General features: G+C 43.5%; 1 long non-coding RNA gene across 1 annotated transcript in view; it reads right to left on the bottom strand.

Moving 5' to 3' along the window:
- The window catches only part of LOC120401581, a 35,746-nt gene extending 15,173 nt beyond the window's left edge, over window positions 1–20,573 (bottom strand). Inside the window, exons 1-5 of the long non-coding RNA XR_005596568.1 lie at window positions 20,551–20,573; window positions 17,609–17,648; window positions 11,045–11,222; window positions 9,059–9,167; window positions 8,327–8,916 (exon numbers count right to left, since the gene is read on the bottom strand). This is a non-coding gene — a long non-coding RNA (uncharacterized LOC120401581). The remainder of the gene's footprint in view (window positions 1–8,326; window positions 8,917–9,058; window positions 9,168–11,044; window positions 11,223–17,608; window positions 17,649–20,550) is intronic.

Genomic DNA, 20,573 nt, shown 5'->3' with positions numbered 1-20,573 from the left:
GATCTTCAGGTACCCATGACTTTCAGTCTCTTCCATCCTAGAACAGATCCAGGCTAGCAAAGGACTCCTGTCTTCTTACCAACCCCTTGAGGCATTCAGTTCCATTGAAGACAGAAAGTTGTACCAGTATAGTTCAGGAGAATTTGGTCCATTTTCATTAGTTATTCCAAATATAGTTTCCAGTTCTTAATCAAACATGTATTGGATTGGTTGGTGGGGTATTGAGCCAGCGGTCCAAATTCTAGTCAGACATTGGCCCTTGCTATTCAGCCAACTCCAGTGGAATTGCATGAGCATGAAAGAAGATCTGGCCCAATAAATATATGGAGACTACTGAGCAGGCATCTGTAGGACATTTAAAACGCTTTTCTACATACAGGGTTGAATGCTACAGTCATGCATTCCACAGAGACTCCATTTGCAAAGGGATAGAAATAAAACATTATTTGGGTTTTAGTTTCTTGGCCTTCGTAACTGAAGTCTGAAAACAATTAAAGCCAGTGCCATACCAAATCAGCTATGCAGGCGTTCCTGGATTTTCCCATGGAATTTTTATACAAGAATCAGGCTGCATCTGATGCAAACTAAAACACACAAAGAATTGTGTTGGTCAGAGTCAAACCAGCTTGTGGACAAGTTTTTGCAGATTCTGCAAACGCCGGCAAAAATCAATTACAGACACCCTGAAACACCTAGCTAAAGACTATTCACATGTACACAGCTGGAATTTAGACAACAGCTTACTCACTGAGGCACTGAGCCTGCTTGGTAGTAAGGAGGTGTACAGAGAGCCCTGGAGTTCCCTGCCATTCCGGGGGGACACCTGCTGCTGTGCCCTTCAGATAGTGAAGCATCCTACCCCTTGTACACTAAGCCTGCACTGAACCACTGTGGATAGGGTTGGGACACTGGCACTGCCCCTTCCCGCCCATTTGCCTCCCTTTGGAGGGTGCTCTGCTGTGGAATTTTACTGGGGGAGCAGTCCCTGTGTGTTCTCAGAGAGTGTGCGGACTGTGATTGTGCCTGGCTGCTGTCAAGAGGAAGAGATTTCTTGCAGCATCCCCAACCTTTTGTGCCCAGCTGCTACATAGGTGAGCAATGTGGCCCCAAACCAGTATTGCTGTAATGCCACAACCAATAACAGCATGGAAGGAAAACACCATCCAACTGAGGTCAAGCTATGTGATCATAATGGTCCCTTCAGGACTTCAAAATTGTGAATCAACTACCGCACCCTTCACTCACAATACTATGGTAAACTCCTCTTCTTGTTTTATTCCATTGAAAATCTGGTCATTTTCAGAGGAGAGGATTTTTGTGGTTCTTTTAGAATCAATACCTTACACCAGTGCAAAGCGACAGTGTAGTCATTCAGATCCCCATGCAATAAAACCTCTATAATTTGCCCTCACAATGGTGAGACCCATTGCAAGTTACCAGAGTTTGTGGATTAGCAAGTATATGTCTCTCCTGGTTTTCGCATGCCCTGGTAGCATATCTAATACAGTTCTGCACTTTTGCCAATTCAGGCACACCATAACACACATACCCCCTACCTCCTCCTCTCCATTTGAGGAACTGTGAGTATTGTGCAGGCCAGTGTGAATCTGGAGGCTGACTCTCCACTGGAACTTGCATATGGATGAATGATATTTTTCATGCATAGCAACCACTAGCAGTTCTGCCTAGCACAGAAAGAATGTTCTTTGAGTTTTAATCCACTATGCCTTTTCTGGTTAACTCATATTTTTTATTGAGCCAGACGTTTAGTCAAAAAATACACTGAATTAATCTACAGGGATTCCCCTTATAACATGAATGTTTAGGTGTGAGTTGACAAATGTAAATAACATTATTCTGCAAGGCTGTAAGTATCTCAGTGTCTAATCACTCAATGGAGAAGAAAAAAAAAAGAAGAGCACTACCGAAGTGACTTCCTGAGCCCCGTGTTTATGCTCAGTTTTCATCAGATTTTTTTTAAACACAAATGAAGTGCTCTTGTTGCATTTATTTTGGCACTAAGGTTCACTCATGCTTTTTGGATCAAAGGTGCAATTATGAAGTTGATCTACAACATGCAGCCTAACTTTGTAACTCCCTGTAACCAACTAATATATATATATTTATGTGCAACCTGCACAGTGTTATCTTGTTACTGCACACAAAGAGAAATGATCAGCTCAGCAGCTATTGGAGTAATACTACTGCATTTTTCCTGGAGTTTTTTCTCTAGCAAGAACTTACTTGCAACCACATTCTCCCACCAGAGGTTTGCCAGATTTTCAAAGCAATGTTATATTTAAACAAAGGTTTTACCACCTTTGTAACTCTAAACAGGGTTTAGTCTCTTTCATAAATGCTATAGCCTGTAAATCCGAGATGGCCCACACCCTACACATTCCTATGTCACATACTAACAGCCTCTTCTTTAATTACAAGGTGTGGCATTTCTGGACAAGAGACAGCTAATCCTCCAGACAAATGCTATTTACATTTACCCTAGAATTTGTGCACTATGCAAAGCTTTGGATTTGAAAACGCAAAGTTTAAACCTGACTGACAAAATCTTTAGCTCATGGCCACACTTCGATGCCATTTAATATCCTGGTTGGTTAGCAGTAGCATTATTATAAAGTAGAGGTGTGCTCCAAGTACAGAATTTGGATCCTGATCTGAAATCTCAGAGAGGTGTTTGGATGCAGCATTTTGATTCATGCTCATATCGATTATAAGATTAACCATCTGCAAAGCTACACATGTACAGTAAGGGCCCAACTCAGAAAGGTCTGCCTAAGCACACGCCTATCTTTAAATACCTTTTTGAATCAAGGACTCAAATAGAAGTCATGGGAAAATTAAGCTAAAAAATATTTCTAAAGCTATTGGTATTGCATACAAATGAGCATAATAGAAAAAGACAATGGCAAAGCATCACTGATTCCTAACTCCTGCAGACAGGAAAGTCACATTGCACTACAGCTGCAAACTAAAGTTCAGTATACACAGCACAAGAGTCCACCACCAGGCTTTACTGACGGAGCTAGAGAGGCTTTATTGTCATTTATGTTTGTGCACAAGAGGATAGGCTGCTTCTGGGGACTTGTTTGATGAAGATCATGTTGTTCAGATCCTGTAGTTTTGTTAATGTCTGTGGGAGCCAAGATGCATCTGATTCCACTTCACGGGCTGCTGGGACTTAATATCACTTCGCTTACACTATTAAACGGGCTTAACTTTGTTCTCTTCAGTAACTGTGCAGGACAACTATGGCGTGAAGGACTCTTACTTATTAACATAGTAGCATGCTCACTTCCTCAGTTTTCCTCAGCAGAATGTTAAGTTAGCTGTCCAGCTAACCCAAAATTCCACCTCTATCTAAGAGCCAACATCAAACATAGCAAATCCAAGTCAGTCTTCATCTGGGTTTCAAGCTTCTCACTAGGGGGTTGCATTCAGCTCCCACTTGGGCATGGTCTGGGCTCAGTTCCCTAAGAAACAAGAAGATGATCACTCTGGGCCTCCAGCCCACACTGCTCCTTTGCCCAAGGCTGTTTCCTCTACCTTGTTCCAACTTTTTCTCCCACTCTGGGCTCCTAATACCAGATTCCCCTACACACAACAAAAGTTCCACAAAGCCAGTAAATCTAAACAGCTTCCTCCTAAGGCTATGTCAGAGCCACCTTCCCAGCATTTACCTCTTTCATGAGGCTTCAGCGCTTCTTCTAGCTCCCACCATGTCATTTCAGTGGAAAGATCAAGCATGTCTGCTCTTTCCACATCCTCTCCCCCTTCTGAGAGAGGGAAGTTAGTTATATAACCTTCCCCTCCCCCCCCGCACCCCACACACACTTCCCAGCATGCCTCACTGTACAGGCCTACAATTTCCACCTGCCTCCTCTGGGCTAAAAGCAGGAAAAGGGCACTGCTAGAGCTGGAGTCCATCTTAAAGGACCACCATGCCTTGTCACAAAAAGTCAGCTGTGGTTGCCACCTGGCTGGTTGGTTTGTTTTTTACTGCACCGCTGGTTGCCAGTGAATATGTGCCTCTCTCCCCCTCCTCCCAATTGTAAGCTGTGTGCACACACAGCAGTGCCAGCTGCCACACAATCTTGTAAGTACCTTGCACGGTATCATATGGCTGGGTGTGCTGTTGGCATGGCACAACACTTGTGTCCTGCTCTGTGTTCTTGTCCCTCAGGATGCCAAAAATGCAGCTAAACTGCTCCTGCTTCTCTTGGCACCGAGGACCAGGAAGCAGGACAGATGGACCTGAGGCTCACCCGTATGGTGGGGGAGGTGGGGCTTCCTTGAGAGCTGAGGTTTCTGGGAAGGGGTGGGTGTAGTGGCTTATGGGCTAAGGGGGTCACGTTGTACTGATGGTGGGAGCACCTGCGAGGCAAAGGGGAGGGTCCAGCTGGTGGGGGTGGGGTGCAGTGGTTGATTTTTCTGAGCCTCAGAGCAGGGATTTGGAGAGAGAGGCACTGATCATAAGGCAATGACTTTATGTGCAAACAGCCTTGTGTGGTTTCAACTGACTCTCTCTCCCCGCAGGGGTTCTGGACAGTGTTGGCAGTCAGGTAATCAAATGAGTACTACTTTAATACAAAGTAATATAAAAACCATAATAATCATTAGTACTTTTGTGCTGGTTGAGCATGGCCTGGTAACATCCCCATCTTTAAAGTTCCCCTGCCCTATGACCCACCAATAAGGAGATCTAGGACAGTTTAGAGCCCAGAACGTGTATGGGGATTATTTATTTATTTATTGGCTTTTGTTGTCAGCTGTAGACACAAGAGATACTACTAGATTTCAGGTTCCACAAATAAGAGGCAAATTCTGCCTGGGACATGTGCACGCTACTTCCACTGTTCCTAAGTCAGTCTGTTCTGCTGCTTTTAAAACAAACATCTTTCACCTCATAGTGATTGGAGGCTAGGATTAAGACGTTGTCTTCGCTGTAGATTTACCTTGCATTCAACCACAGGACTTCTCCATAACATGCTCTGTGTGCACACATCCCATACCTCTGCCTGTGCCACGTGGTAAGGCAGCCACCATGCCCTGAGGTATAGGGCAGACCCTGAGTTAAATTATTCTGTGTATCCAAAGTAACTTCAGTGAAAACATGCAGCCAAACCCAGTCTCAACAATTAGTAGATGATGGTTCTCTAGTTCCTTCTCACATGCCATCTACCTTTGTTCTGACCCTGGCTCTTCAAGTGCCTCTGTTCAGCATTCTTGGTCCCACACTGCTTGCTCTTTCTCCAGATTCAATCTCATTCATTTCCAGTGTTCAATACAGCAGAAGAATGCCCAATATTGCAGCCACCTGGTCAGAAGCTGACATCAGTATCTTGGTGCATCTTTAGCAAAGACCATGACTTGAGGTGCTCAAAGAGACACAACATTATCTCTTGGATCAAGTAGACCGGACAGCAGTACAGGGAGAGGATGAAGGGGCTCGAGGTGAAGTATTGGAAGGATAATTCCAAATCAGGAGCTGCCCAACAACTTCCCTGCTCTACAATGAGCTGGGCCATGTTCTGAGAGGCATGCTGAGCACGGAGCCCCATTTCGTCATGTGGGTTTCAAACTTTGTTGATGCCCCTGAGGACATAGACACCTCCTCAGCCACTCAGACAACCGTCCCAGAAAGGGAGAGGACCGCAGCCCCCAGATTACAGGATGTCTTCCTTGGTCTGGACCAGGAAGAACATCAGAGTGAATGAACCCCATAGAGAAACACCAGGGTAGCATCGCAGCTGGGGCCTTCTTCCTATTGTTTTGAAATATATTATGAAATATTTGGATGCTGCTGCTTTAGTTGTGGGCAGATGCAGTGTCATTACACTTGTGCACCACCACTTCCATTCCTCATTCACTCCAATTCCAACCACGCTACTCAAAATGGCAGACAAGCAGAGAAAAAACCCTCTGCAAACCAATAGGTTACAGTGGCTTCATGTGATAGCATTTTATTAACAGAAAAGTAAAAAGCTTTGTGGCTACAGTCCAGGAAAAATGTAACTTGGCATAACACAGTCCTTAAAGGCACTAGCAACAGAATACCTCAGCACGTTAAAGCACCCTCTCACTAGTGCAAAAGCTGTTTTATTACTGATCTGATTGTGTTCCATTCCTGGAGAGTAATCAAATAGAATTTTTTGCTCAGTAAAAATTCCAGGCAGTCTCTGAGATTCCATCATAAGGCAAACCTCCCTCTGCTTCCCTTGTAATGGACAAATCCTTTCCAGTCATTTATCAGTTCATCTGTCACAGAACGCAGAAAGATTTGTCCTTGCAGAGCTGGAAAGGCTCCTTCCCAAGGCTTAGAATAAGTAATAACTGCTGCCTTTTCCATTCGGGAATCTCAGGCAGGACCACGGCTTGTAAGCAGCAGCCTGAAAAGGTTTTGACATACTTGCTAATACTGCTCTGCCTCCCAGGACCTGGACTCCTCTATGTCCGGTTTTGGGAGAGTTGGAATGTAAAATTAACTCACAATTTCTTTTTCCTGGGAACAGCCCTTCACAAAGCTTCATGCCAGGCAGAATTTTGCTGGGTGGGAGAATCAATAAAAGGAACTGCATTCTTTAGAGCTAAAAGTTGATACTTTTTATTTGCAGCTGTGTACACTGAGAAAAAGTTTGAGAGCCTAGAACCTTTTCCCCCTGTGTCAGTCAGGACCCTCTGCCACAGCAGAATACTCATGGAAGGAGGGGAGGACAGCAAGGAGACCACTGATGGACAGTGAAAGGCATTGGAATTTGAGGTCAAAGCAAAGAACCAGGATTACCTGCTCATGGAGGTGCATAAGGACTGATCCACACACCGTAAAGGAGGAAACAGGAGGAAGAGAGAAAGAAGGATAGTGTCAAGTTGGAGAAGTGAAGGAAGGAAGACAGGGAGCCTGAGAAGCTGCTGGCAGAATTTCTCCCCCATGACTAGGAGATTAAAGAGTGAAATATGACATTTCAAAGAGACACATTTGAGAGACTGTTCAGGCTCATGAGACAGTCCCAGCAAACCTCCATGCCACCAGTGCCCAAACCCATGGCTTCACCTTGACATTACTGTATCCTAAAACCTATAGATCAGTGGTTCTCAAACTAGGGCTGCCACTTGTTCAGGGAAATCCCCTGGCAGGCCAGGCCGGTTTGTTTACCTGCTGCGTCTGCAGGTTCGACCGATCGCGGCTCCCACTGGCCGTGGTTCACCGCTCCAGGCCAATGGGGGCTGCAGAAAGGGTGGCCAGCACGTTCCTTGGCCCATGCCACTTCCTGCAGCCCCCATTGGCCTGGAGTGGCGAACTGCAGCCAGTGGGAGCAGCAATTGGCCAAACCTGCAGACGTGGCAGGTAAACAAACTGACCCGGCCCAACGGGCTTTCCCTGAACAAGCAGCAGCCCTGGTTTGAGAAGCACTGCTATAGACAACAATGCCTGAGGGACCCAGTCAATGAGCCTTGGAACTGCAGTATCTGCTGCACTCTGTGCCTGGTCCAGTGCAGGGGAAGGAGATCAGATACACCAAAAACCTTGTCACAAATCAATGTTTCATACTTGTTTGGAGTTTTTTGCACACCTTTGAACCACGTTAGACTAGCTGGTCTGCCCACACTTTTAGTTTCAATAAAGTTAGAGAAGGGAATATTTATTTCTTTAATTCATGCATAGAGACTACATTTGATTTCAAGGCAACAGCCTTAATGTGCCAGACAACCCCATTAATCAGCTCTAGTTTACTTTTCATGCAGCTCAAGAATGCAGGCACACAAGGCATCCCTTACAGCCTTTGCTTTAACAGACCCTGTGCCAGTATGAGGTGCACTTGGTGGTTGTCTGTAAGTAGACCTCAAAATATTATCGTCAATCCATTCCATCCCACAGCACTGCCCCTTGTCCTCACATGTATGGTGAAGCACCCAACATGCCCCAGTCAAAGGTATGGTGTTAAACACACTGTAGTACAAATAAGTCCGTAAGCAGTGTCGGTCAGCCTCAGGCACGTTCCACCACACTGGAAATGACACCCCTGCTCAGTGTGTAGTTCACCTGCTGCTTGTCCAGGGGACCCAAGTCAGGAAAAGCTTCAGCCACCAGAGTGGCAGCAGCAGGTTGGATGGGGTTACCTACAGTCACAGTCGTCAGGGACACCCTATTGATGACTATCATTAGGAGGAACAATGTACCAGCTTGTCTATACTGAAAGAGTCCAGCCCTGAATTCCCTGGCATTATGCACCCAGAGCATCTGATATAAGTGACCATGAATATGCCATGATGGTCCACAAGGACCTGCATAACTATGGAGTAGTATTCTTACCTATTAATATACTTGCTTGCTTGAAATGGCAGGCAAAGGCTGGGTGTATGCTTGTCATCACTCACACCTGCACATCTCGGGAACCTCATCTGTTCAAATCCTGCAATTATTTCAAGAATATTTCCAAGTTTTACAACCCTGGGGGCCAGCACAGTATAAATTGCCTTGGAAACCTCCATGACCACAGTGCCAGCTGTGGATTTGCCTACCGCAGACAGGTTGCCAACAAATCTATAACAGCCTGGGGTTGGCAGCTTCCACAAGGCAATAGCAACGTACTTCTGGACAATTTTTGGCTCTCTCAACTGGCTGTTCTGCTGCTCAAGGGCCAGAGCGAGTGCCTCACACTGCTCCAGGAATGTGGCTTTCCTCATGTGGGAGTTCTGGGCCCCTCTGTGATGTGATGCCATGTTTCCATCACAATGTGGTTCCACCCTGAGTGCTTGTGAGCCTCGTCCAGAAGCAACAGTCAGCATAGGGGATGGTCTGCTATGAAGAACAACATCAGCTCAGTCTACTCCTCCATGTCCACGTGGTCCTGATCTGGTCTTGTTGTTGTGCTTATAACTGCAGGCCACTGCCTCCATCTTCTGTGGGCGAAAAAAAGCTGCCTCTGAAACACCCACCACTGTCTCTTGGCAGCAGCTTCTGCAGAGAAATGCCAAAGAAATACTGCCTGCCTCTAGAGCAGCAGCTGTTGGCCCCAGTTATTAGGATGAGCAGAATCCATACCTTTGACACATAACGCCAGCTGGCTCCCTCTCAGGAAATGAATTTCCTGGGCCTAGCCCATTTCCTCCCACAATCTCCAGACTGGGCAAACAAGCTGACCTACAACACCCTGTGAATACAAGCACAGTCTATGCTTACGCCGTGAATTGTGGTGCTATGAATCACAGGATCTATGCCCAGATAACTGTATTGCTTCTCATGGACAGATACAGCACCAGTGTGGACATGGGACATGACAGCAATGCACTGATATCAGTGTGGTCACACTCCAGTGGGTTAGGCTGCTGTGCATTGATTAATACTTGATTGCTTAACCCACATTTAGCCTGCAGTAAGGATAGAATCTTAAACTCTATATGGACTTGAACTAAAACCTGTCTGGATTCAGCTCAAACCTCTCCCTATTACAAGCTGAATCCAAACAAAGATTCAGATCTGTACTTCATCCCCAGGTTCAGGAGTGTTCAGATTCAGGATTTCAATTCCACCCAATATAGAGCTACCAAGTTTGGATTCAGATCCAGAATTTGGCTGTGGTTTTGGCTTGGACCCCATCTCTAGTTTAAACTTTAGTATACAATTCATTCTTCCATGTGGTGGAATATTAAGTTCCATTTACTAGGTAACTTTAACAAATAGTTTGTTTACAAAAGAAATGAGCTCACTCACTTTGAGTGGAGATCAGACAGATACTATATGGTGATTAACTACAGGATCAGAGAAATTAAGGTGGAAAAGGACTATTAGTCATTGTAGTTCCTCCCTAAGGACAGACCCAGAATTGTTCCTTACAGCATATTCTTCAGCGCCTTGTCCAGACTAGTTATAAATGACTCAAGCAAACAGTCTTTCCCAGCTTCCCTTTTGAGGCTATTCCACACTCTGACAGATCTCACCATTAATAAACATATCATGATATTCAGCCTAGATTTCTCTTTGCTTATTTCATCCCACTGCTTCTAGCTATAGCCAGGGGCGGCTCTAGGCACCAGCGGGCCAAGCGCCCGCTTGGGGCGGCATCCTGGGGAGGGCGTCATTTGGCTCCGGTGGAGCTCCCGCCGGCATGCCTGCGGCAGGTCCACCGGAGCCCGGGACGAGCGGACCTTCCCGCGGCTCCGGTTGAGCTCCCGCAGGCATGACTGCGGCAGGTCCGCTCGTCCCGGCTCCGTGGACCTGCCGCAGGCATGCCGGCCGGGAGCTCCACCGAGCAAATGCCGCCTCCCAGGATGCCGGAGCCGCGGGAAGAGGGGACCCGCCGCGGGACTGGGGAAGGGCAGCGCAGCGCTCCGCGCTGCTTGGGGCAGCCTACTTTGTAGAGCCGCCCCTGGCTATAGCCTTGGAGCATCCTCAATAGTCCTTCTTCCCATTTGGTCTTTAACCTCTCCAAAGACCGGTAGAATGTTATCCATTAGTTGTTTACCTGACATATACATGCTTGGTCTTTTTGCCTTTCCCCAGTGCCAGATTAAGGTATAAGATAACTAAGCTACACCTTAGGGCCTCGCAATATGAGGGGCCCCTAAAAAAGAAAAAAATGACTCCATTTCCAATCTTATCAAAATCGGTTGATAAATAAAGGAGATATGGGAAAAAGAAGATTCTCTCTAAATATAGATATTTTCATTCAAATATGACAAAAATATACACATCTGGCTACACAAATACCCTTATCCTATCCTTCACTAATTGTTCATTATTGACAGGTGAGAGGCCAGGACTGAGAAAAAACAATAATTGCACTTGTAAAATTATATTTCTACAAGTAAGTCTGTTATCAGTCTCCCAAAGCAGCATTTTGTTGGCCAGCTGCTACTGGTAAAATTCTGACCGTGCCTTCATAACTTATTTACATAAATAAATAATCTCACATTTTTCCCGATTTTTATCAGCAGTGAGGTTGGAGATAGCAGTGTTGTGAAGCAATCCTGCCAACCTCATACTTGTATGTTAGTGGGTTCTTACTTCTTTTGATCTGTACATACGTACAACTGTGTGTTTTAGTGCGCACGCCGCTTTCTGCTTCATGCGCTCTCCATGCTTCACATGTTTGAGTTTGCAGGTGATCGTCTTATGGACTTGGGTCGAGTGGATCTTGAGGAGGATAAATTTGTGTTGGCTTCCCTCTGTCAGTTTCAGGAACCTTTACAGTAAATATCGAACAGTGCTGACGAAAGGATAAATAGCGGGTTTTGAGAGAAGTGAGGGAAGATATACATATATATCAAAGTATTCTGAGTACTTGGTGAGCAAGTTATTTTAAACTATGTGCATATATGATTTATAAGTTATGAAAGCCTATAATAATCATTATATTTGCTTGAATATAGGGTAGTTTTTCTCACTCTCTCAATGACTGTCTAGAGTCAGTCATTCTCTCTCTTCCGCGCATGTAGCTTGTTGTCACTCTGTGTCCAAAGTGTTTACTCCTGGAGGAGACAGAGGATAGAGAAGCGAAAGCGAAGAGAGATGTCTGCCTAGAAAAAAGACTGATTTTCTGCTCAGCGGGTTTGGACCACACAATATAATATTTTAGTATAGGTAGTATGCTATGTAAAAATTCTTATCTAGATGTATAAATCACATATCATATGCATACTACATTGTATTTTTATAGTATGGCAAAAGAAAAATCCCAACAATTAATTTTTGCTCTGAAACAATTAAATCACAATAAACATTTGTAAATATATGTTATATATAGTCTGGATAAACTTTGTATTTCCCTAACATAATTAATCAAATGTTTTTTTCATTTATTCATATGAAAACAGGATAATTTTCCTTATTCATGGTATTAAAAAAATTATATATCCTCTCTTGTTTTCCTGTGAGAACATAAACAAAATAACACTAACTTCCACAGGAATATCCTGGTTAAATAACACAGGTTTTCAGTATATATATTATTTGTGTTGTATAGATATATAAATCTCAATATTTATAATATAAAATTAAATATTTTACTGGTTTCAATAAAAATGTCTGCTACTAATTTTAGAACCAATATTAGGTAATTCAGTATAACCTTCTATAAAAGCAAAACAAATTAATTTATTGGGTATAATTCATATCAATGGAAACTAATAGTTGAGCTTTCAGCTTGTGGGTTATCCGCATCCTATATCATCTATTGCCATATTATATCCTCTAAGTCTCACTGCGTAGTCAGACAAGGAATTCCACAATTTAAATGCCCCAACAGAGAAGAAAAATTTACTGAGAACTCTTCTAGTAAACTGTATTATTTACTGTATTTTTTACTTCTACTTTACTTACATATGCAATTAGTGCAAAGAATTTGTGTCAAATTGATTTCTGTCATGATGTCATTGTTACAGAGAGGGCTGATGAATATGAAGATTCTTATTCTATTTTGACAACTTTGCCTTTGTATATATGCAAATATAAAGCTTTCGTGTTTATATAGTCAATGTCCTGTGAAAATAATAAATTTGTTTTTTATGGTATGGGCCTTCTTACACTCGACATAGCTTAGGGCCTCAGAACGTCATAATCCAGCCCTGCCTTTCCCCATTAATCAGTCACACTAGTCCATTGGTGGTTTGTTGCTTTTCACTGTATTTCCACTGGCTTGCCAACATTTTTACTGTAAGCTCCCTCAGCAGCTCAGGAAGAATTCAGCACCATGCCCAAGTCTCTTTTAGACCCTTCCTCAGGACATGATTCATTAATTCAAACACAAAACAAGAAACCAAAGCTATTCCCCAGAATGGGCTGCAGAGGCCAGAGGCCTTTCCCCTTGCACCTCTCTTCCCCTGGAAAAGAGAGACACCTCTTCCCTTAAAGACCCGCTGAATCATGTGACAGGCAGGCAGGGCTTAGCTCTTTTCTGCCTGTCCCATCCTGTCCCATTTACCATAGTTAAGTACCCACTATAGACCATAGTATCCCAGGGGATGATCTGAAAAGTGCCATGTAGAGAGAGACTGGCAGATCCCTGTAACGTAATCGGTTGCTTCTGTGCTGTCTTTTTTGCCATGCCATGGCACATTGCAAGCTCACACCTCATTTGCTGCCTACTCGGAGATACTGTGCTCAGATACCACAGACATGTGCATGGGGTGGATAGAGCTCCTTGGCATTACGCCCTTCGACGTTTCCATTAAATTGATCTATTTTTTTCCTTCAGCTTGAAGGTTGACTCTCATCATGCCATGTCCTGCTCCTTTTTCTGACTCATGATGAGATACTTAATATTTATCCTGATGTGACTGAGATCAGAACCTGCAGTACTAGAGAATCAATGCAACTTAATGTGACAGAGTGGGAAGTGTAGGTCTCTCAACATGCTTAATTTTGACAGTTCTACATAATCAGGATATTTTATCTGCAAGAGAGATGGGTGAAGGCCCGTCTTGAGTCCCCCTGGAATACAGAAGGTGGGTTCTTACTCTAGCTTGGATATTCTGGGCCTGATTCTCCACAACCTGGCATCTTGTGCAATCATTTACACCTGTGCAAAGGGGTTTTAAAATGCTATCACTGATGTAAGGTAAAAGAAGAATTCTAATGAGGTACCATTGTACAACGACGTTGTATAGATGTAAATTACTACACCAGGTGCAAGGTAGGGGAAAATAAATTATTTTCTTATGTTCACTCTACTGGTCTATTTTATGCTGGAGCAACATTAGATTTTACAAGGGGGGAATAACCAAATATTTGTCCTGGATGCTTCATTGTATTGCACAGAATAATGTAGAATTGACTTTATTGTTGTGTTTTTCTGTGCACAGAATGAAGATCTAGTTTCAGTCACCATGACCCCTACTTTAGATTAAGAGAACACCAAAACAAGACAGAGCAAAGGTTAGGACAGGAGAGAGAGCACAGGATGTGTGTCTCCTCACACAAGCTACTGCCAGGCTCACTCTGAACTAAACCTGAATTGCCTATAGTGTAGACAGCAGAGTTCGTAGAGGTTTCAAGTTACAGTTCACAGAAAACAAAGGCTAACAGTTACATAGCTAATTACACCACAATCATCTCAAAAAGCTATGTAAGTAGTTGGTGTTGATCCCCATACTTCTACATTTTCCAAATTCCGTGTTTGCTGAAAAGTGAAATTCAGACCAAAAAACCAGCTATCAGCTTATGGAAAACATCTTGGAGCAGGTATTCAGGGCGGAGGAATTATTGTTGATGCAGAGAAATATATTTCAACACCACAAACCTTGGCTGTTCAATGTTAAGACTGACAATTTGCATGTGGATATTCTCAATTCATTCTCATGTTAGCAGCCTGAGTTGCATGCTTGGAGGCGACAGTAGTTGGGGAGAGGCAAATGAGTTCTGTCAAAATCAGAATAGCGCCGAGTGATGCCACAAAGCAGGATCAGGGCATGCAGCGGGGCAGACTTCCTAGGCATTCTGGCATTGGGCAGGGAAATTACGAAGGTATTTCTTCCCTACTTCACAGCTGAGAGTCTGACACTCTCTCAGCCAGTGAAGCAGAGTACAAAACACCAGGAACCAACAGGGTGTTGATGCAGAGCACAGAGCTTAGGTATCTCAGTGAGGCTATGTAATACTGACAGACCCCAGTTGTCAGTGGGTGGGATTGAACTGGGGACCTCTGGAGCTTAGTGCATGAGCCTGTACTGCATGAGCTAAAAGCCAACTGCCTCTTAGCTAACACTGTAGAGCAGACTCATTTAACTCTCTCTCTTTAAGTGGTCTCAGTGCCACTAGATGGGACAGAACACCACACCCAGCTGGTGTGTGCGTTACAGCTGCAGCTATAGGGCTAATCTACACTAGAAGCGCTACAGCTGCACCACTGTAGTGCATCTGGTGAAGGCACTCTGTGCTGAGGGAAGAGAACTCTCTTGTTGGCATAATAAAACCACGTCCATGAGAGGTGGTAGCTATGTTCAAGGGAGAGAAGCTCTCTCACTGACAGTGCTCTCCACACCAGTGCTTAGGTTGGTGTAACTTATGTCGCTTGGGGATGGCTTATTCACACTCCTGAGCAACATAAGTTACACCAACATAACCTGTAGTGTCAGCAAGCCTCTCAGGTTTGAGTGCAGTGGAGAGGGTGGGAGATCTGCTTCTGACAGCCACCTAATGTTTGCAAGTATGAGGCTCTCTTCCTACTGGTGGGTGAGCTGCTGATAACAGGTACCAGAAATTCATGCATCTGAACCAGATTAACTATAAGTAAAGACAGGAACAAACCATGTTCTGTGCTATTTCAGCAGCAGAGCTTAAACCTGATTCTAAGCAATCCAGACATGGTGCTACCCCTGTACGATGCAGAGTATGTGCTTCTGATTTTTGTTCTCTGATGAGATGAACTATATTTTTTTATGGAAACAAGGTGAGTGAAGTTATGTCTTTTATTGGACAAACCTCTGTTGGTGAGAACAACTCTTTCAAACTATATAGAGCTCTTCATATTTGTTATGGACAGACAAGGCTGTCTCAGTGTTTCTGGTTTTTCAGTATAGGGGTAGAATTAATGTTGTTTGGGCGACCTTTACCGTCCTACTCCATACTTTCTAATCTTTAGGATATAACTTTAAGCAAACTTCCTGGTTTTCTAATACTTGTTTTCTCAGTATTGTCAACGTTCCTGTTAAGGTTTTACACCCTGAGGCTACTAAGAAGTAATCTCAACTTCAAAAGGAAGCAGTCAACTTCAAATCAAGTCAATTAAAAAAAAGTTTAAAGCAGTCTCATTCCCCTCTCCCACAGACCTCTGCCAAGTGGTGTGCTTTCACAATTATACTTTCCTTTAAAAAAAAAAAAAAGAGCGAGCGAGAGAAGATTCTCTCTCCTCTGTTGCTGTGTGAAAGACCCAAACAAACAGAGGAAGCAGTGAAATCAACTGTATACAAAGTGCTGTCAAGTGCACATAATAAATAAACTTATATGCAATTATGTTTCTCTCTAATCTCTTTCAGTTATAGTCATTTACATAGTTACTTGTAAAGGAAGTAGGTAGAACAATTCAGATAGATGGGTGAATTTTAAGTTGACAGTGTCCCATTAACACCAACTTAAATATTTACCTAGAAAATAAAAATGTAATCCATTTTAATTCATAGTTGTAAAGCCTAAACACTAGGGTGTTTTCAATAATCATTTATAATTGAACATGCCAAATAACTTCTTAAATCTACTGCAAATGCTCTCTTAAGAACCATAACATCTTACTGCAGTGTCTTTTCTTTGTCCTCACCTGCCCAGGAACAGCACATCTTCATCTGTACATATTGCAGTTACCTTTTACATTGGTTCAACAAGCCTCTTGTTTAACGCACAATCAAGGCTGTCTCACATGATCCAGCATGCTTTTTGCTTCAAAAGTGCCTCTGTGTATCCCTGTTTGACTAGGTTATCCCTACACAGAGCATATTAGTGAAGTATTTTCAGGTTTCACATGAATAAATAACACAAGTGGGTGACAGGGCTTACATAGCCCCCTGCTGCAATACATACTGCCTAGGGGGTTGACAGAACTAGTCACCTAATCTAGGATTTACTCTTCTGCCCTGTCAGGGACTCTTGATCCAGGGATAGGAGAGGAAAAATCTCATATGCAGTTTAGGTTTTAAATCCCTCAGTCTGAGAGCACGATGCATCTGTGCACTGCAAACATATCTGACAGCCATCGGACCCAGGGGAGGATCAGATTCAAGAAGCCTTACCATTGATCCCTGCTTTTCTTGCTTCATTCTCTGCTCCTACTCTAACTCCTGGTATATGTAATTACCCTCAACAGCCAGCCTGACAGGGAACAACCTATAGAGCCATCACAAGAGACTAGCCAGGTGATGCCAGCACCCAACAGGGGAAACATAGTACAGTTATGATGAGAGGCCAGATTAAAACGAACTGCATTTTAACTGCAGTGCATGCTATACAAGGGGTCACGTGGCTTTAATAACTGACTCAATCCAGAATCCCAACCACAGGCAAGAGGAGACATGTCAAACCTTGGCTATGAAACACAAGAGACAAAGAAGTGGTAGCAGTTCTAGTGGGTGTGCCAAAGCAGCTGGATAAAACGTTTACAGGAGACCCAAGTTAAGAAAAAAAAATCTAGTCTCTGGGGTTTCTGGTTTGTTTAGCCAAAATAACACAAACCAGCAAAATCTCTGCATGCAGGGAATATGGCCAATGTAACAGTTTATTAAGTCCAAAGCAAAGAATATTAATATGGCAGCTAGTGCCTTCAGACTTTTGCTCAACAAACCCCTCTCTGTGGGGCGGATCCTGAGCTGGGGTCAATTGTCACAGCTCCATTGTCAATAAGAGTGTTCAAATTGCTTTAGCTTTTAGGAAAGGGTTTAGTAATAAATTTGTCTAGTACTACCTGGAATTCAGATTTATGTAACATCCGAAATGTGTCAAGATATTTGAAAGCTCAGAAATGCACAGTGGAATGCTATAATATGGCTCTTTGTTATGCTAATGATTTCTTCCCTGCCGCTCTTGCAAAGAGCCAGCCAGCCCATCAAACAGGAAGGAAACCAGTGGGCAACCTTTTTCTTTACCTGCTGCTGCTAAAGGTTTTCTTACCACTAAGCTTGAGGGGCAAAAGCCGAGTCTTTCTTGGCACCTGTAAACAAAGCAGAGAGGAAAAACAACAGTTTCCCATTACACACCCACTGCCACATGGAGTGATCACTGGGGATGAAAAATGATGCTCCCCTTCCTACAGTGATGCTATAATTTACATTTTTTCTCTTCTCCCCCTCGCTTTATTCCCCTTGTCAGCAGCGCTGAGAAGAGGCCGTGTGGCAAAACCACTTACAAAACCTCATATATTCTATGTACTTATGAGGCCCCCCTCGGTGTGATTCATGAAGATTTATCATTTTTTTATACTCATAATAATCTTATCCAGGAGAATTTATAGTTGGGGGATTGAGGAAGAGAGGGATTAAGTGACTTCCCCAAGGTAACACAGGCAGTCATGGCAGAGCCAGGAATTGCATGCACATCGCCTGAATCCCAGCCCCCTAGACAATCCTTCAAGACCCCAAATATTCCACAGCAAGGGAAGTCTAAATTTTGCAGCAAGGTACCTGACTCATGTAGCACTCCAGCAGATGACTGGAAATTCTGTGGGGACTTCATTTAACTTAAAAATGTGAGGTTTTAATAAATTCAAAATGTCAATAAATAATCCCTAGCCCGTTTCAATATTAAGTTTAGTTTATACCGTCCCCACGTCTTCAGATTTTAGCAAGATTTTTGTATCGACAACACAGAACTGCAAGTTAGAAGTTGACAAAGGGCAAATGGAGGTTTAGATAGCTGGGCAGGGCCCACCTGGGTCTTTTGGCATCTTGGGGGACTTAAAGGACAATTGGGATGATGGGGTAAACTCTTCTGGGTGTCTCATTTATAATGATCAGCAGTGAAATAGTTAACGTTGACAAAAGATTGTCGTCTTTCGGTATCAGACTTAACAAGCCATTGTCTTGAATGGGTAAGTTCAGATGACATAGTGCCATTGGTTCAGGCTGTCTGCAGCCTAAAGAAGACACCCCTGCATTAGTTTATGCTCAGTTCAAATTTTTAATGTTGTCTTCACAACTATGGGGACTAAAGACATATTTTAAAATCTTAGATACTGGAGCACTGGTCAATGGCAAGGGGATGAGGGCAGGATTCCATGGCAAATCCCATCACTGCAGAATCACCAAATGCCCTATTTTGATTTGAGCATACAAAAGGGAACGGATCTCTTTAGGCTCATAGACTTTAAGGTCAGAAGGGACCATTATGATCATCTAGTCTGACTTCCTGCACAGTGCAGGCCACAGAATCTCACCCACCCACTCCTGTAACAAACCCCTAACCTATGTCTGAATTACTGAAGTCCTCAAATTGTGGTTTGAAGACCTCAAGCTGCAGAGAATCCTCCAGCAAGTGCCCCGTGCCCCATGCTGCAGAGGAAGGCGAAAAACCTCCAGGGCCTCTGCCAATCTGCCCTGGAGGAAAATTCCGTCCCGACCCCAAATATGGCAATCAGTTAAACCCTGAGCATGTGAGCAAGACTCACCAGCCAGCACCCAGGAAAGAATTCTCTGTAGTAACTCAGATCACACCCCATCTAATTTAGACTAATGAATCCCCCTGTAAAACTAAGCCATATTTGCAACAAGGAGGAATGGGCCAAAAGAAGGAATAATATTTACTCAGTCTTCAGGGATCCAAAATTAAAATCTATGCAATTTAAGATTTCAGAAGTTATTCAAGTTAAGTTTACAGGAAAACAACATACAGGGGAAATGTTTGAAAAATGCAGCTAGCTGTAGAAACATGCACTGAAATCAATTTCAGAGAAACGTGGGGCAAGAGTGTTACTGACCTTACATAACATTTACAAAATGAATCCACACATCACTAACCCTGTGTATATCAGCTGGCTACTCGCAAAGTAAAGGACCACTAAAGTTTTAAGTCAACTGCTGATCACCTTACTCACAGAAGTGAACTTGTGGTAGCCAGATGGCTAAGAAAGTGATTTGTAGGCAGTAGATCTGGTCATGAGTAAGGTGAGCAGGAATTTGCCCTAAAATAATGATGGCTAAGAGAATGACTGATGGTGGCAAAGAGTCTCATAATGATGTTAGGGGTATACCTCAATGCCTGAATAGATCACAGCACAGATAGCCATCGATACCTACATATATAGGTATGATTTTGAGGTTAAAAAATAAACCAGGTGATTTTGAAAAGAATCTGGTGACCTTTTCTGAATGTCATGGGGAAAGAATGCCAATAAATACAAAAACTGAGCTGAGACATGCAGGAATCTGTCTCAGAAAGCAATTAAGGTGGCATTGGTCTATGGGAAGTGTCTTTTTTTTATTTGTACCATATGTCTGGTTAAGAGGAGGAAAGGACAAAAATTATAACTACTGGGCCATCCTGTCAGCTGGTATGAATAGGCATAGCTTTATCAAAGTCTGTGGAGCTACATGGATTCACATCTGAGGATTCGCCCAATATATTAATAATTATTGGATAGTAATGAATGTCTTGGGCAAGCCTATGTGACTGTCATGTTGCTTAGAAACTGTCAGTGCCTTTAACTGCTTTAAGAGGCATATAGGGCACATGAAGCAGTTAGTATCACAGGGTTTACTACTTACTACTGTGGCTTGTGGCTCATCTGGAGATTAGCTCTCAACTGGTCTGATGCCCCCTCCTTTGGTTGCTCACTATGTAGTGTCTCTCACTTTCTGGATTCAAGTTACTCCCTCTTCATGACTCAGCCCTCTGGTCAGGTCCCTTTCTGGGGTTACAAAGGCACACCAGCCAAATGATCTATCTGCTACAAGACACTCTTCCAATCCACTTCCCAGATTGTACCATTTTCCCCGGTGACCAGGAGAGTAATCCAGGCCCACTCACTGCTCTGGGTTCCAGCACACAGACACTACATCCAGCAGCCATGGTCTGCTCAAGCTCTGACCCTGTTGCTATATCCCTGGACTCTTTCCTACCTCTCTAGACAGCAACTGTAGAC

This window comes from Mauremys reevesii, linkage group 3 (assembly GCF_016161935.1).
Source record: "Mauremys reevesii isolate NIE-2019 linkage group 3, ASM1616193v1, whole genome shotgun sequence".
NCBI classification, from domain to species: Eukaryota; Metazoa; Chordata; order Testudines; family Geoemydidae; genus Mauremys; species Mauremys reevesii.
The sequence above is the reverse complement of the archived record's forward strand: the minus strand, read 5'-3'. Positions and strand labels throughout refer to the sequence as shown.